A 7,660-nucleotide genomic window follows, 5' to 3' on the forward strand; every position below is an offset into this window, starting at 1 on the left:
GCTCTAGGTGAGTGATCACACCATTGTGATTATCTGGGTCGTGAAGATCTTTTTTGTACAGTTCTTCTGTTTATTCTTGCCACCTCTTCTTAATATCTTCTGCTTCTCTTAGATCCATACCATTTCTGTCCTTTATTGAATCCATCTTTGCATGAAATTTTCCCTTGGTATCTCTAATTTTCTTGAAGAGATCCCTAGTCTTTCCCATTCTGTTGTTTCCCTCTATTTCTTTGCATTGATCACTGTGGAAGGCTTTCTTATCTCTACTTGCTATTCTTTGGAACTCTGCATTCAAATGGGAATATCTTTCCTTTTCTCCTTTGCTTTTCGCTTCTCTTGTTTTCACAGCTATTTGTAATGCCTCCCCAGACAGCCATTTTGCTTTTTTGCATTTCTTTTCCATGGGGATCATCTTGACCCCTGTCTCCTGTACAATGTCACAAACCTCCGTCCATAGTTCATCAGGCACTCTGTCTATCAGATCTAGTCCCTTAAATCTATTTCTCACTCCCACCATCTAATCATAAGGGATTTGATTTAGGTCATACCTGAATGGTCTAGTGGTTTTCCCTACTTTCTTTAATTTCAGTCTGAATTTGGCAATAAAGAGTTCATGATCTGAGTCACAGTCAGCTCCCGGTCTTTTTTTTTTTTGATTGATTGTATAGAGTTTCCCCATCTTTGGCTGCAAGGAATATAATCAATCTGATTTCGGTGTTGACCATCTGGTGATGTCCATGTGTAGAGTCTTCTCTTGTGTTGTTGGAAGAGGGTGTTTGCTATGACCAGTGTGTTCTCTTGGCAAAACTCTATTAGCCTTTGCCCTGCTTCATTCCATATTCCAAGGCCAAATTTGCCTGTTACTCCAGGTGTTTCTTGACTTCCTACTTTTGCATTCCAGTCCCTTATAATGAAAAGGACATCTTTTTTGGGTGTTAGTTCTAAAAGGTCTTGTAGGTCTTCATAGAACCGTTCAGCTTCAGCTTCTTCAGCATTGGGGTTGGGGCATAGACTTGTATTACTGTGATATTGAATGGTTTGCCTTGGAAATGAACAGAGATCATTCTGTCATTTTTGAGATGGCATCCAAGTACTGCATTTCAGACTCTCTTGTTGACCATGATGGCTACTCCATTTCTTCTAAGGGATTCCTGCCTAGATATAATGGTCACCTGAGTTAAAGTCACCCATTCCAGTCCATTTTAGTTTGCTGATTCCTAGAATGTCGACGCTCACTCTTGCCATCTTCTGTTTGATCACTTCCAATTTGCCTTGATTCATGGACCTGACATTCCAGGTTCCTATGCAATATTGCTCTTTACAGCATCGGACCTTGCTTCTATCACCGGTCACATCCACAGCTGGGTATTGTTTTTGCTTTGGCTCCATCCCTTCATTCTTTCTGGAGTTATTTCTCCACTGATCTCCAGTAGCATATTGGGTACCTGCTGACCTGGGAAGTTCCTCTTTCAGTATCCTATCATTTTGCCTTTTCATACTGTTCATGGGGTTCTCAAGGCAAGAATACTGAAGTGGTTTGCCATTCCTTTCTCAAGTGGACCACATTCTGTCAGATCTCTCCACCATGACCCATCCGTCTTGGGTGGCCCCACATGGCATGGCTTAGTTTCATTGAGTTAGACAAGGCTGTGGTCTGTGTGATCAGATTGGCTAGTTTTCTGTGATTATGGTTTCAGTGTGTCTGCCCACTGATGCCCGCTTGCAACACCTACCATCTTACTTGGGTTTCTCTTACCTTGGACGTGGGGTATCTCTTCACGGCTGCTCCAGCAAAGTGCAGCTGCTGCTTCTTACCTTGGACGAGGGGTGTCTCCTCACTGCTGACCCTCCTGACCCTGAACACGGAGTAGCACCTCTCGGCCCTCCTGCGCCTGTGCAGCTGCTGCTCCTTGGACGTGGGATTGCTCTTTGTGGACGTGGGATTACTTATCTGCTTGCTCAGTGGGTCAGCCCAATGTGACAATATCACTCACGCTGATCTACCAAGGGTCCTTCCCTGAGACTTTTGAACATGGCAGGGAATGTGTCCATCCAAGGATGAACACTGTGAGAAGTGAGGCTCTGGACCTGCTGGCGGCTGCTGTTTGGAAATCTGCTCTGCTGGGTGAGATGATAATCCTGCTCAGAGGCACACAGTAGTGAGGTAGAGCTGGGCTTTGGCTGATCTGTCTGCTTCCAGAGCTCCTAGTCTTCAGTCACTCTGTGGTTCATGCCTTTGTTTTCACAGGGAAGTAACTGGGAAATGGGTCTGCAGGAACCCCCAGGCCACTACCTGGGGAAGAGCTTTGGTTTCTGAAGATGGTGAAGAAAGAAAACGGGGCCAGTATTACTAGTCTCTCAAACCTTGGCTCAGACTGAGATATTTTCTAATCAGCATCTATTAATATTATCCCTAAGGATCACAGAAAACACAAGAGAATTCCAGAAAAACATCTACTGCTTCATTGACTATGCTAAAGCCTTTGACTGTGTGGATCATAACAAACTGTGGAAAATTCTTCAAGATTTGGGAATATCAGACCACCTTACTGCCTCCAGAGAAATCTGTATGCAGGTCCAGTTCTAAGCAATAGTTAGAACTGGACATGGAACAACGGACTGGTTCCAAATTGGGAAAGGAGTACATCAAGGCCATATATTATCACCTTGCTGATTTAACTCAGATGCAGAGCACATCATGTGAAATGCTGGGCTGGATGAAGCACAAGGTGGAATCAAAATTGCTAGGAAAAAGTATCAATAATCTCAGATATGTAGTTGACACCATCCTTATGGCAGAAAGCAAAGAGGAACTAAAGAGCCTCTTGATGAAAGTGAAAGAGGACAGTGAAAAAGCTGGCTTAAAACTCAACAGTCAAAAAACGAAGATCATAGGTTCTGGTCCCATCACTTCGTGGCAAATAGATGGGGAAACAATGGAAACAGTGACAGACTGTATTTTGGGGGGCTCCAAAATCACTGCAGATGGTGACTGCAGCCATGAAATTAAGACACTTACTCCTTGAAAGAAAAGCTATGACAAACTTAGACAGCATATTAAAAAGCAGAGACATTACTTTCCCGACAAAGGTCCATCTAGTCAAAGCTATGGTTTTTCCAGTAGTCATGTATGGATGTAAGAGTTGGATATAAAGAAATCTGAGGTCTTTTTTAGCGCCATCTGCTCGCGGCGCCGCCTCCTGCTCCTCCCGCCGCCGCCCTGAGTCACTGCCTGCGCAGCTGGGGCCGCTCGGCTCCCCGCGCTCGCCACCGATATTTGGCATTTGTACAACATGGCAGACATCGACAACAAAGAACAGTCTGAACTTGATCAAGATTTGGATGATGTTGAAGAAGTAGAAGAAGAAGAAACTGGTGAAGAAACAAAAATCAAAGCGCGTCAGCTGACTGTTCAGATGATGCAAAATCCTCAGATTCTTGCAGCCCTTCAAGAAAGACTTGATGGTCTGGTAGAAACACCAACAGGATACATTGAAAGCTTGCCTAGGGTAGTTAAAAGACGGGTGAATGCTCTCAAAAACCTTCAAGTTAAATGTGCACAGATAGAAGCCAAATTCTATGAGGAAGTTCATGATCTTGAAAGAAAGTATGCTGTTCTTTATCAGCCTCTGTTTGATAAGCGATTTGAGATCATTAATGCCATTTATGAACCTACAGAAGAAGAGTGTGAATGGAAACCAGATGAGGAAGATGAAATTTCGGAGGAGCTAAAAGAAAAGGCCAAGGTTGAAGATGAGAAAAAGGATGAAGAAAAAGAAGATCCCAAGGGAATTCCTGAGTTTTGGTTGACCGTTTTTAAGAATGTTGACTTGCTCAGTGATATGGTTCAGGAACATGATGAGCCTATTCTGAAGCACTTGAAAGATATTAAAGTGAAGTTCTCAGATGCTGGTCAGCCTATGAGTTTTGTCTTAGAATTTCACTTTGAACCCAATGAATATTTCACAAATGAAGTGTTGACAAAGACATATAGGATGAGGTCAGAACCAGATGATTCTGATCCCTTTTCTTTTGATGGACCAGAAATTATGGGTTGTACAGGGTGCCAGATAGATTGGAAAAAAGGGAAGAATGTCACTTTGAAAACGATTAAGAAGAAGCAGAAACACAAGGGACGTGGGACAGTTCGTACTGTGACCAAAACAGTTTCTAATGACTCTTTCTTTAATTTTTTTGCCCCTCCTGAAGTTCCTGAGAGTGGAGATCTGGATGATGATTCTGAAGCTATCCTCGCTGCAGACTTTGAAGTTGGTCACTTTTTACGTGAGCGTATAATCCCAAGATCAGTGTTATACTTTACTGGAGAAGCTATTGAAGATGATGACGATGATTATGATGAAGAAGGTGAAGAAGCGGATGAGGGTTATCAGCTCTTTGAAGAAGTCAAAAGCTGCAGTAAACTTTTTCAACGTTGGCTGCAGTAAATCTTTTCCATAAAACCTGTCTGGATGTCTCAAAAAAAAAAAAAAAAAAAAAAGAAATCTGAGCACTGAAGAATTGATGCTTTTGAATTGTGGTATTGGAGAAGACTCTTGAGAGTCCCTTGGACTGCAAGGAGATCCAACCAGGTCCTGAGTATTCATTGCAAGTACTGATGCTGAAGCTGAAGCTCCAATACTCTGGCCACCTGATTCAAAGAACTGACCCATTAGAAAAGACCCTGATGCTGGGAAAGATTGAAGGCAGGAGGATGGCATCACCGACTCAATGGACATGAGTTTGAGCAAACTTCAGGAGTTGGTGATGGACAGGGAAGCCTGGTGTGATGCAGTCGACAGGGTTGCAAAGAGTCAGACAAGACTGAACTGAGGATTTTATTAAAAGTTGCTTTTTTAAATTTTAAAGTAAAATCTCTTATAAGTAACACATCATCATCATAAAAGATTAAAGTAAGAGGGTAGGGACAGATTGGGAGTTTGAGAGTGACATGTACACACTGCTACATTTAAAATAGATAGCCAACAAGGATCTACTGTATAGCACAGGGAATGATGCTCAATACGTTATAATTTAGATGGGGAAAGAATGTGAAAAGTAATAGATCTATGTATACGTACAACTGAATCACTATGATGTACACTTGGAACTAACACTGTTAATCAACTATATATCATTGTAAAATAAAAGCAGTTTTTAAAAGGTGAGAATAAAATTGAAAGTTTCAACTCCCGCTGATAGCCAATCTATTTCTTTTTTTTCAATTTTAATGGTATTTCTTTAATGAATGCATATCATTTTTTAAAGATGTAACTGACATATAGTCTGTGTGAGTTTAAGGTATACAATATGTATATATTACAATATGATTTCCACTATAGCTTTAGATAACATTTTCATTATGTCACATAATTATCATTTCTTTCTGTGGTGAGATTTATGACCCAGTCTTCTAGAAATTTTGAAGTACATGAAACAGTTATTGTCAAGTATAATCACAACTCTGTGCTTTTGATCTCCAGAGCTTATTCATCTTCCAGCTGCAAGTTTCTACCCTTTGACCAACATGTCCTAGTTCCCCCAATCACCAGCCCCTGGCAACCACCACTCTACTCTTGTTTCTATACGTTCAGCTTTTTTACAGTCCACGTGTAAGTGGTATCATACAGTATTTCTATCTTTCTCGTCTAATTTAACTTAGTATAATGACCTTGGGGTCCATTCACGTTGTTGCAAAGGCCAATATATTTCTAAGTAACATCCAAAGTACAATATTCCTACCAAAATGTTGGCACTGTATAATACTTTCACCTGCCTTATCTTATCTGCTCCTTGTGATCACGTGAGGAAATTGGTCCCACTTTACCGTCCCCTCTTTACACCGTGGAGGACTGGTGGACTTGAAGACTCATCTCTCAGGCCCTTCCCACCAGCCGAGGGGCGTGCAGCCAGTCAGCAGGCAGCCTCTCGTTGTCAGCTTCTTCAGGGTTGCCCCACCCCACCTGAGTCACACCCTTTTAGGGCTGGCTTAACGAGGAGGGGTAGAAAGGCCCAGCACTTCAGCTGATGGCATGATGACCACAGTGGGCACCACTCACTCTAGATCTCCCCACAGTTCTGTCGGGTCTGCATTGTAAGTTGACTGCTTCCTTTGCCCAGTCCTACTTCTGCCCCTCATCCTTTCACAGGTATTCATCTCTAAAAAATATCTGCACCCTAAACTTCATCTTAACATCTTCCAAAGAACCCAGCCTTTGAGCATGGATGTATGCCAAAAAAGCAAGGGGGTGAAGTGGGATTTCACTGGCTGGACCCCTCGCTGCCAAGCTGGCAGACAGGTACCCGTCCTGGTGGTGGCTGAAGCAGACAGCCCTTGGCACTGGGTGGTTATTTAGCTTGTTCGAACTCTCACTTCTGTGATCTGGGAGGGTGTGTTGGTGGCAGGGGATGCACCAGCCTGTGTAGATACCCCAGGTGTTTGCGGTATGCGGAGGGAAGGATGACGGTGTTGGATGGCTATTACTAACTGCCGCTGGTGCTCCGCATGAAGATGAGGATTGGGTGAAAGTCACAGGCAATTAGAAGCCAGGTGTGGAGGCCAGAGGGCCTCTTTGGTTGCTCTGCAGTGGAAGAATGGAGAAAGCCTAGGACCAAGCTCATGACTTACGAGTCACTGAACTTCAAACACAGTTACAGTTAAACGCTGAGTGTGCAGACCCACCTGTGTGACTTCCTTGACCCTGGAGTGGAAAATCAGAATTAACGTATTTGTTCCAACTCCCATACTGGGTCCTTAGCTTATGGGGTAAGAGTTATGATAGTGAGAGGGCCAATGGGAACATCGGAAACTGCCTCTCCCTCCTCCCCAGGGGGAGATGGTGGAGGTTGGTGTCATCCTTAAGTGTCCAAAGGATTCAGGAGTAGTGGTTCCTGTAATATCTCCACGTGAGTCACCAATCTGGCCACTGCAAAAACTACATGAATTCTGGAGGATAACTGCAGGTTATTACAAGCTCAAATAAGGAGTAGGCAGATTACAGCTGCTGTTCCAGATCAGGTATTTATTTGCAAGAATAGATTAATATGGCCTCAGGTTCATGGTACATCATCATTAATCTGGTGAATGCTTTCTTTTTAAACCCAATTTAAAAAGAGGATCAGAAGCAGTTTTCAAGTTGCTCCAGGGCTATGGTAACACTTCTGACAAAGAGTCTGAACAAAGTCTACAGAGAGCTAGGCTGTCTGGACATTCTGCAGTACTGATCTATCATATTGATATTGATGATATTATGTTAATCAGGCCAGATGAGCAACTGATGGCTAGCCCACGGGCACTCCAGAGAGTGGAAAAATAAACCCTACTTAGATTCAGGGGCCTGCCATTTCTGTACAATTTTTAGAGGCCTACTAGTTAGGAGCATGCTGGGAAAACCCTTTCAAAAAAAAAAAAAAACCAACCCATAAATTATTACACTGCTTGCTTGCATGAGTGCTCAGTCATGTCCAACTCTTTGCGACCCCATGGACTATAGCCCACCAGGCTCCTCTGTCTATGGGATTTTCCAGGCAAGAATACTGGAGTGGGTTGCCATTTCCTATTCCAGGGGATCTTCCCAGCCCAGAGGTTGTCTCCTGTGTCTCCTGCATTGGCAAGCGGATTCTTTACTGTAGAGCTACCAAGGAAGCCCAATTATTGCATTAT

The 7,660-nt window shown here is 43.1% G+C and overlaps 1 pseudogene across 1 annotated transcript; it reads left to right on the forward strand.

Annotated features, from left to right (window-relative positions):
• Nucleotides 1-2,745: 2,745 nt before the first annotated feature.
• Nucleotides 2,746-4,502, forward strand: LOC147356256 (nucleosome assembly protein 1-like 1 pseudogene; annotated as a pseudogene). Its single transcript, XR_015143167.1, has one exon. The product of XR_015143167.1 is annotated as a nucleosome assembly protein 1-like 1 pseudogene (transcript).
• Nucleotides 4,503-7,660: the final 3,158 nt, after the last annotated feature.

The sequence above is a fragment of the Bos grunniens genome, chromosome 16, assembly GCF_055505025.1.
Source record: "Bos grunniens cultivar Pamir isolate PY7600 chromosome 16, Bosgru_T2T1.0, whole genome shotgun sequence".
NCBI classification, from domain to species: domain Eukaryota; kingdom Metazoa; phylum Chordata; class Mammalia; order Artiodactyla; family Bovidae; genus Bos; species Bos grunniens.